At 37.4% G+C, this 10,578-nt stretch overlaps 1 long non-coding RNA gene across 1 annotated transcript; it reads right to left on the reverse strand.

The window, feature by feature from the left end:
- Positions 1 to 7,464: 7,464 nt before the first annotated feature.
- LOC118436504 lies at positions 7,465 to 9,154 on the reverse strand. The gene is made up of 3 exons (XR_004835509.1): positions 8,870 to 9,154; positions 8,604 to 8,806; positions 7,465 to 8,422 (listed from the first exon to the last, which is right to left on the reverse strand). It is a non-coding gene; the product is annotated as an uncharacterized LOC118436504 (long non-coding RNA).
- Between the last annotated feature and the right edge of the window lie 1,424 nt (positions 9,155 to 10,578).

Genomic DNA, 10,578 nt, shown 5'->3' on the forward strand with positions numbered 1-10,578 from the left:
GTCTCGTTAAAGTTTATAAATACGCTTATTTAATAAGAGTATTATTACCTAGTCAAGCCTATCCTGGTCAAGCTACTAATGTGCCATCATTTGGATATAAATAAACACGAATTACTTTTAGCAATTCATACATATTGCATAATGCCCAATTTCGTTCTTCCTTTCATATATGTAAATAGACTCGTGTATCCAAAAATATGCCCAGTTTTTGCACAAACTCTCAACTTCATTCATTCATTTATTCAACCCCTCATTATTAGATTAGCTCTTGTCCCATTGTTCGTAATTGTTGTGTTAATTAACCCTGTATTAAGAACTCGCCTGGCCTGGCCTTATACTTCCAGAATGAAGAGAACTGAACACGGCTAAAATTAAGTTTCCACTCAGCAGAGAGAAAGTCGAGATGAAAAGCTGAACAAAAAGCTCTTACAGCCAACTACCACACACCATCAGGCCCAAGATCTGGCCAGACATATGCACATACACCCTAGAAATAGTATATAGTTTCAGCCCTGCATTTCTCAACTTGGCTGGAGGCCTCATTTCATTGTGTGCCGTCCAAAATATTCGTATCATCTTCTTCCTTCTACTCAGCCTGCCTTTTAAATAAGAGCATAATTTGTGGACCCAACCCGGAAATGGAAGTAAAGCCTAGAAGCTTGCGCCACTAAAATAAAACAAAAGCCAAAACACAGCAGATGTATTTTATAATAGGAGAGGAAAGCGACCGGCCGGGTGATGTCGACGAGGAGATGAGATTCTCGTAGAATTTGTATTGTGAGAATACATATGCAGAGTGAAATCCAGAATGCCTTTCACATTCATAACATAACACCAACCAACGACATCCATAATATGGGCAGACTCCATATACGAAGAGGGAGAAAGCTAGAAAATGCTAAATTTCTTCACGCTGTGCTAAATGACAAAATGACTCCGGTCTATTTTGTCCTGCTAAAAAAAGAAGGCGATGAATGCCACACTACACACGACTTGCCGGGGTTATCACATCACTACAGAGTGAAAACTCATTTGTGTCCCTACTTTTTTATGTGCACCAGAATAAATGACACAATTGGGAAGCTGCTTCAAGAATTCGAAACAATGAGAATTTTTGCATTTTATCGCCAGACTCGAATAATTCTTTCTGCCGCATGCATCATTTAACGGAATTAGCAAAATGCGTTTACAAATTATGTATAACATTTGTATGCTGTTTCCTAGATTAGCGTGTTATATACTCGTAGATGTAGATAGATGGTAATTAACTCTACATTTGTATCTTTAATCTCGAATTGCACCACTACACACACGTAGCAAATAAGTACCACATTACGTACACTGTCAACAGTCAGGAGCACCATTTTCACATTAATACCCCATTATCCTCTGATTTACGAGACTACTACTCTCAACTCCCAACTTTGCTCCGTATGCATTTCGATGTGAAGAGGCAAGTGTGGAATTTTTAACAAATAATCTCCCTTAATGCGTAATTGCTAATTAGGACTCTGCACTGACATTAAACACAAGACTTGGAAGGAAAATAGATGATGATGATAATTTGCATGGATCGACATGGCATTTTGTGGAGGTCGACCATGCCCTGTGGAAATCTTGAATCATAGTCAATCTCAACAAAACAACCAGGTTTAAGAGCATCGCAACTTATTATTTAATCCAATACTGAATAGACAGAAGCACCCATCGCTTTTTGAGGTGAGTCTTTATCAATTATTTATTGTTCTTGTTGTACAACAAAGTTCCCGGAATGGTGGAAGGTTTCCAATTAGAATAGAAATACTGCTGTTACTTTCTTTACCTCACTTTTAAGCGAAACACTGAACGCATTGCCATGCCATATGGTGCACATTGTACTATTTTCTCGATTAATCACAACAAAACTTATCCTAAATCCTACCCAGAATTTCTTCTTAAAAACATAAAAGAGAGGATTACCACACAAATTTTGCTTCTTCAATGCAAATCCAAAAGACTAAAAGAGTGTACGTATGCGTATATGAAATCAAAGAAAAAACATGTAAAGAAAAACATGATACATTTGTATCTAGAGGATTAAGCAGACCGTGACAAACTTTTTTGAGCAAAGTTGTAAACTGTGAAACATTGCTGGACTGGAACACATTTCTTTCGAGAGGAAAAGTAAGTAAAAATGCTAAAAACGTATAATTAAAGTAGGACAACGTTGTTCTATGTTTATGTAAAATTCTAAAATATTTCTAAAATTGAATAATATATAGTCCTTCCATTAGCAGTGTTACAGACATGCACACAAATGCACATAAGCATGAATTATCTGTAAAAGGGACAAAATTCTCGTACTATTATTCCAATCAAATGACGTACCAGTAAAAGTGCAGTCTGTGCAGTATTGCAGTTTCAACGAAATCTAACCTTGCGTAAATTTTCTCCCTTGCATCAAATGTATCGTAGACTGGACAATTGGTCAAGCAATTCCATAAATATATCTTGAAAATTCGAAAAGTTGGACATTCTCTCTCGTTTTTCTTCCTCAAAATAACAAAAAAAAATCCGATATAACCCAACCAAACGCTGCTGCACCTACACAAATACATGTGTAGAAGCCAAGTATTGAAACCCTTTTCCTTTAACAAGTTGCATTTCTTCTTGTGCACTAAAGTCGTATAAGTTGGACTTTGGGCACACATAGAAAATACGGTTTTATACTCTTATTTTTTCTCCCTTTTCTTGGGTTTACTCAGACTTCGGAGCCACGGACACGGACCACAGATTGGATTAAATTGGATGTAGGAAGTTAGTTGGATGGGGTTGGGATGTGTGTAATGTGTAATGTTGATAATAATACGTCTTGAGTCTTTCCCTCTGTGTCTTTTCCACTTTTGTTGTTTTTCTTCTTCAGTTGACTTTGCTTAACATTTTTACTCCTCCGTATACACATTGTTCAAGGAGGAGAGGATGGACTTCTCTTTGTCTGTGCGGTTGTTGGAGGAGTTTTCACTTTTTGCTGGTTTTATTTCCTTTAACAACGACTTCTTCCTTCGGTTGAGGATGTTTCAAGAACGAGGAGGGAAAGCGGATGTAAAAAGAACATGCTCTGCTAGCTGCTTGCGTTGGAAAATGTAATTCATTGCAAACTTACTTCATCTCGCAGTGCAATTGAAAGTGATGCACCGCGCACCACTACAAACTACAAAGAAGAACGGAACGTTCTGTCCCATTGGACTGTGGGGGTTTACGTTGCAGTTCACTGGGTTTGGATTATGGAGGAGCTATTGTTGTGTTTTTTTTTCGCTTAAATCAAATAGATTGCATTCGAGCAAATAGATATTGTTGTTTATGAGAAAAAGAATCGTGATTCAATTGAGGTTCAAGTTTAGAAGAGCAGAATTCGGATTGGAATAAGGGGACGTAAATATCGCATTAATTGAGATGACTCAATTTTTCGTAGGTATTTAAAAGAAACTAAATTTTGCGCGATATTGTATAACTTTCCACCAACAAGCCGTGTCAATTAAGCGACTGCGAGAAAGTGGTGAAGGTGGCCGAGAGGTCATGATATCTTTTCCATTTCATTAGTCGAGCATTGAGGAAAAGTTGCCTCGAGACGATTTCTCTTTTCTCCGCGAAATCGGGCTTCATCTTCTTCCTTCACGTTCATTTCATTGCTTCAGTCATGGCTTCTGCTTTTCTGACAAAGACATCCTTCAACCAACGGCACAATTTCGGAGCAGTTTAGTTTCTACATTCTGCAAAATGACTTCCTCTATCCCCAAATGAGCATTAGGCCAAAAAAACTACCACGTAGTTTCACAAGACCAACTTTTATTTCTTTTGGTGGCACTTTCTCAGACTTCTCTCAAATAAATGTCTCCGTTCCTCCACATTACCTACATTCCGAGTTATATAGCGAAATACAAGGAGGTGTCTACAGATATAATTTTTGTTCAACTAGTCTCTCCTCCATCCACGGGCAACAACCTTGGGTAAGAAAGTTTTTCGAGCCATACTCCAGTCTTGGCCCTGTAAAAAGCAACCCACAACAAGTAACGACACAACATTTCTTCTACCTTTTCTCTACACGTGGGGGTGATGGGGAATATCTAATATCCCCATAAAATGAGATTCTATCCCGTCGTCCACTTGCTTACCAACCAATGCCGTCTATTTATAGCACTCTCATTTTATAAATCACCTTGTTTCTCAAGACAGACGAATAAACTAAACAGAGTCCATCGTACATTGGCTGGGACAATTTTTCTTGCCGATGGACAGACAGACACCTCATCAGCAACCAAGAAGGTACGCGAACGAGTAGCCGAATAAAATCTCTAACCATATCCTGTATTTATAAATAAAAATGCGTTTTTTCCCCGTGTACCATGTACTCGAGACCAATGTGGCAATCGACATTACGTACGACATAAAAACCATGCGGCTCGTTAATACTCTTTTATGTCTACTTCTGAAAGCACTTTGACTCTACTTTTTTTTCACGGTGCAAGTTCCCGTGGCGAGAGAATAGACGGACAAGGTAAAACATTGAATTGCCAACTCATTTTATTTCATTTTATGTTTTCTGTTTACACATGCTTGACAATTCATAATGGTGATTTGATTAGGATGATGGGGCAGATTTAGGCACATTACTACGTACGTAAAGTCACTCCAGTGTGGACAGAAAGGGCTGATGACTTTTGATACGAATGTGCATGCATGTACTCGTTGTCAATTGGTGATTTGTTGGATGGACAAATGTTGTCATCTCATTGTCAAACAAGACTTATATGGTGGAGTGTGCAGAGAATTTTACTTGTTCTTTCTGAATGAAATGCAGTTTTATGACAGCAACAATAATTTGTTTGTTGTTCGTTTAGCTGTAAAACCGCAGGAATCATAATGACTGCACACTTTTGGAAAAATACATTTTAAATTTTATTTACACACATAGTTGAAACAAATTAATGAAAGTAATTGGGAACCCATGAAGCCATGCAGTTTTTTCTAAACTCCGCAGCATGTTCCACATTTAGAATACATTTAAGTACATAACTAAGTTTGTATTTCGGTCCAATTTGTAGCTCAATCAATCATCTTCTTGCTCTAAATATGACCATTTGAGTGACTCCAAGACGTAACTTTGCTCATTGCGGCAACTTCCAGAGAGAAGACGCGAAATGAAAGAGCATGTGTAATTATGAAAAATTTAAACACAAAATGGATCCGTTCCTGGAAGAAGAGAGAGAACCCGTCTCATTGCCTTGGACTTGAGATTGTCTTTGATGTCGACATTTGATGTTGGTAAGCTTGTTGATGGCAGCGTGGTTTGTGGGAAAATATCTTAAATAAAAGGAGCACAAACTCATAACAAGTTTCCACTTTTATTACAAATGTCACTCAAAATAACTTGAAGAACGTATATATGAAAGCTTTTCTATCCATGGGCTACTTAATTTTTTGGCAATTCCGACCCTGCTGTTCAGTTTTAAGTAAGTATACATGTATATATTTACATATATGTACAAAACAGCAGGAAAACATTTCCAGGAAATTTGCACAAAGTGAATTTTGATTACATTCGTGTCTACTACGAAAAAGGGGGAGGAAACGGATTGAAATTTTCTAATTTAAATTTCGCCATCAATTTACCACCATTTTAGAACTTTCTCTCTCCATTATAATAGGATAAGAGTTTGTCATTACGTAAAAGAATTTCCATTCAAACTGAACTAATTAAAGTAAATATAGAAGCAAGCAGCGTACTTTTCACGTATCCTTTTCCGCGCATCAAAGTCAACTCATCAAAAACCCGTATTATTCTCGGACGGACGCGCCGGCAAGGGAAATTAAAGCCTTTAAATTGTAATTTAACCACTACTCAAATTAATTCGGTCCTTGTCTTCCTTTGATGTGATGATGCGTGAGGGCAAATTGTGTAACAGGATTGTAAATAATTCAACGACTCGCGAGCGACTTTTGGAAGAAAAGAAAGAGTACCGAAATTACTAAACTCTTCACTTTCTCCTTCAACGGCTCGTCGTCGTCGTCATTCGAACGGGCGTTACGACGACAAGGGGACACGATAACCAACCAAAAACCACAAGCATCAGAGAAGAGACGACATGCATACATAGACTCGAAGTTAGAGTGCACTCATCACATTTTTTATTTTCCTTTGCCAAGAGGAAGGACAAAGCGAGGGAATTATCTGTGGTGGCTAAAGCTACATACGGCACAAAATAATAATGGGACAAAGTAATTGTGGTGCAGCGCAGCATGACTTGCTTGACATCCAACTCGGAAGATCAAGACGAGAAAGGAAACAAGACGTAAATTCATTAAGACCAAACTATTCATGGAGAAAGTCTCGGGAAATGAGAGGAGCGAGACAGAACAGAATTGTGAGGATTTTTGATGGGATTGTCTGCTAAACGAAAGTCCAGCAGCAGCCACACTTTCCACTTTCTCGAGGATGTTCTGACAATCGTTTCCGCCGCTTCGAGAAAAGAAAATATTCCATCAAAGGAAAATATACGTGACCGATTCACCGATGAGTTGAATCGATAGAGTCAGAAATGCTGCTGCTGTTGTTGTGCTGGACATGACATGACATGAAGGACTTGGCCTTCACGTTCGAGTCGACAACCACGATAGTAAATGACCTATGCAGTTTCCGTCTCTTCTAAGCGATCAGTGGCTGCGGAAGCTTGAGGGGACAGAGGGACAATGTCCCCACGGTTGTTCGATGTCCCCATCATCTGCCCATGTTATACAAACCCCTCCCTCCCCTATCCTACAGTGTTAATGTCCCCAGATGTCCCCACGGCTTCCACCGCCACTGTAGAAGATGGAGTTTGGTCATGTTGTTTTTATTATTAAGTTGTGACCACGGCAAAGAATGCATTGCAATAGTTGCGGCTTGTTAGCTTGACTTGTCGAAGTTGATGCCAAAGGTCGTAAATGAAATCAAGGCCAACATGCTTGTAGTCATACATATGTAGAGAAAATGGCAGCATGTACTTAATATTGATGAGAATCTGCAAATAGTAATAAACTAATTCCCGAAACCGGCGTTATCAGACGTACTTAATTAAGAATATCTATGTACATATGGCGAAATTAACTACTTTTATAATTTGAGCATACTTGCTGCAATTTGTTTCAGCGGATGCTGAAGACTTTCCGCCGTAACCTTTTCGGATTAATTAAATCGCCAAATTACTCTGAAAAGAATTTAAAGAATTCGCAGTACCAGCTCGTTTCAGAATAGTTTCGTAATTTATATAGACCGTACTTTAAGCGGATGAATCGGCATTTCAAATTAGTAGGGATGTAAGTAAGCTGCACGGCTCGTTAGGCAAACGAGACTCTTGTTAGGATGGATTGGAAAGAACAAAAAATAGGAACGTAAAATAAGAAAAAGCTGCAAATTATCCACTAATGATGACTGAATGACGAGTCTGATGATGTTTAAATCCTTCAAAAATCCTTTATAAATAAATTTGACTCCAGCATATGTACACCAAGTCACGTTTACATACGTCCTACGCAATTTCAGTGATATTTTCAGGTAAAATTATTATAAAATTATTGTAAAAATCGAAAATTACTAAAAAATTGTTAAAAAATTGTTAGCTTGAGTTGAATATATTAACAATTAATGTTTTTTGGGGACCGTTTTTATCTATAAAACTTATTTATCCAGAGAAAAATCTAATATTTTTTTATAACTTTTTGTGTAATTTTCCACTCCTTGTGGGCACAAGATCACTTCTCTGTTTTTTTCTCAGCTTTATACAATGCTGACCGAACTGTATCAGTAACTTTACAAAAATTGACTGTTTGCCTTAAGGTTGTATTTCCTGCATAATATTTTCCCACTTTCCTTTACATATTATCGCTTTCAAGTTTTCGTTTTCAGCAGCAGCAGCGTGATGAAGGAAAGAATTGCATAATTCGGAAAAACGTCAGGTGTCAAACCAAGAAGGTGGATGGATACTGCCCAAGGCTCAAGTTTTCTTTGGAAAATGAGATGAATGTGAAATGTGGAAAAGTTGGCTCATTTTGACAGTTCCTTTCCATGAAATCCAAAATTTGAGTCTTTCTTGGATACAAATTAGTAGTTTGAAGTATTACGGGTGAAGAATTTTTCCTACATAAGAAAATCAAAAGCAGATACGTTATATTGATCATAAATATTCTTCAAAATTAGAATAGATAATCCTATTTTCGTGAGTTATATCCAATAATCTCCAATGTTTCCTGATTTTCTTTTTATCAATTTTCCCCCTTGGATTCAATAGACCTCATTACTTTAACAATTGTTAAACAAAGTAGCTGAAATGGGAGCTGGTCTCAATTTACAAATTCCACTGATTTACAGATCAGACAGACGATGGCGAGTTGCCGATTGTTCCATCTCCTTAAAAATATTAAGAACAAAATCCATCATAATAAATATATTTAATTCGAACTTAACCAATCCATCCATCCATCGCATCCCATTATCAACATCATAATCATCTCGTTAAGCGATGGACGGACGTCAAAAATTTTTGAACTTTGACTTCCATTTGTACATATATTTTTAGAAATTGTTGTACCTCAAAATTACTCCACTTTACATCACTTCCTTCCTTTCGGCTCTTTTTTCTATTTTATTGGTCTTCTCCTCTTTCGGGCATGTGAAATGGGGTTGGATGAGCCCAATTATCATTTGCGAGTAGACAATTGCCCAGCCTTTGAGGAAAATTTACCCGTCAACATTCTGTCTTCTCATAATTTGTACCAACACAACAAGGGGTTCCTGCAGCGTTTTATGTACAATTAACACTGTCATACCATCCCACATTCAGAAATACGTATATACCTGACTTTCCCAAAGGTTTTACTCAAAATCCTGATAAATTTTCAAAGTCGCCAAACCAATTAAAAACTGAATTGCACATGTGTCTGGTTGCATGACCAATTCAATTTTATAATGGACTCATCCAGGGTGGTCACTCACGATGGAAATTATCCACTTAATTCTCAAAAACCCCCGAGTCAACGTACATACATAAGTAATTTCATATGAAAAGTTTGGCCAGCATTAAGTGCACGCGTATAACTTGAGAGAAAATACAAAAAACCAGCCAAGTAACTAAATACATACATGCGCATCATCTTAAAAATATGAGACGGCGACGACGACGTACCAAAATTCAGCTACAATTAAGATCTATTAGGTTGTAAAAACTCGCAAGGATTTATAAAAATTGAGTGTTGTAAAACCAAGAATAAAATGGCTTGGTTTTCTCTCCCTCGTTGGGTTGATGCACTTCATATACATAAATATTACGCGTATCTTAAGCAATTTTGAGCTCGTAAATAAATGGTGATGGTATAGTGATCAAGCTTAAGCAAGATCTTAAGTACTGCAATCAAGTCATTTAATTTATAATCAGTGTTGTGTGACTTGATGTGATCTAAATTTCGTTGAAGAGCTGTGGCTGGCTGGCTGCTGGATAAAATAATGGAATCGACCTCACGAACGAGGCAGTACTACGATCAATCTTGAAAATTGCTTTATTGCACTTTGTCCAAGTTTTAAAGATTTTAGATGCACTTAAATTGTTTGAGGCTTGTTAGCAGAACGTGGTTGGTTGGGGTGTACCCGAAGCTATATGTATGATGAGGTAATAGTGCACTTACTTACACTTTCATAAATGTGGATGGATCGCTATAGGTAATAAGTTACTTGGTCGGTAGTAACGTTGTCTTATTCTACAACAGCGTGTCTAACAATTTAGCAAAGTGACTTTTGGGTGGTATTTTACAACTTTGTTAATAACACAGATAATCGGCCACGTTGTTGGAAAGAGAGCATTAGAATAAGTAAAACCGGTAATCGTAAATAGGTGAGAAATAGGAACAATTTATTTGAAAATAAAAAATATTACTTAAACCCCAACTTCACAACTTCAAACGTTTAAATATAAATTACCACTATAAAATTGATGAAATTCTATTACAAAGTAAATCCTAAAATATAACGCTTGTCACCTTAAAAAATGCCTTTCTTACATAATGCAAATTATTTTGGCGAATAGATTCATGAAGTGGTTTGTTTTGGCAAATTACGACTCATCACAATAAATCACTTGAATTTATCCACTTACTTTCCCATGGCCTACATTTCACACAGGTTTCTCCAGAAAATAAAAATAGGAAATCAATCTCCCCATCTAATCTGCATCTGTACAACTCAACCCGTGAGTAATCTCACCGTTTTGTTTGGCTTTCCCAACGAAACCTTTTCGCAAAAACAAGCCATTTCCCAATCCCATCCCAACCACTTTGCCTTGATGATAAGTGCCAATCAGAGCAGTGATCTAATCGATAATGAAGATCTAAATCCGAGAAATTCGGCATATATGAATAAGCACCAGTCTCTGCGGCATTATAAATAATATACAACCGTGAAATTAATCCCTCTTCCACGCCAACCGGCTTTGATTCTAAGTCGTTCCCACACAACAACTACCAAACCAACCCACTTTTTACTACTGGTTGGTGTGGGTCGGTCGGTCCAGAAAG

Source organism: Folsomia candida, unplaced genomic scaffold (assembly GCF_002217175.1).
Source record: "Folsomia candida strain VU population unplaced genomic scaffold, ASM221717v1 Fcan01_Sc009, whole genome shotgun sequence".
Lineage (NCBI taxonomy): Eukaryota > Metazoa > Arthropoda > Collembola > Entomobryomorpha > Isotomidae > Folsomia > Folsomia candida.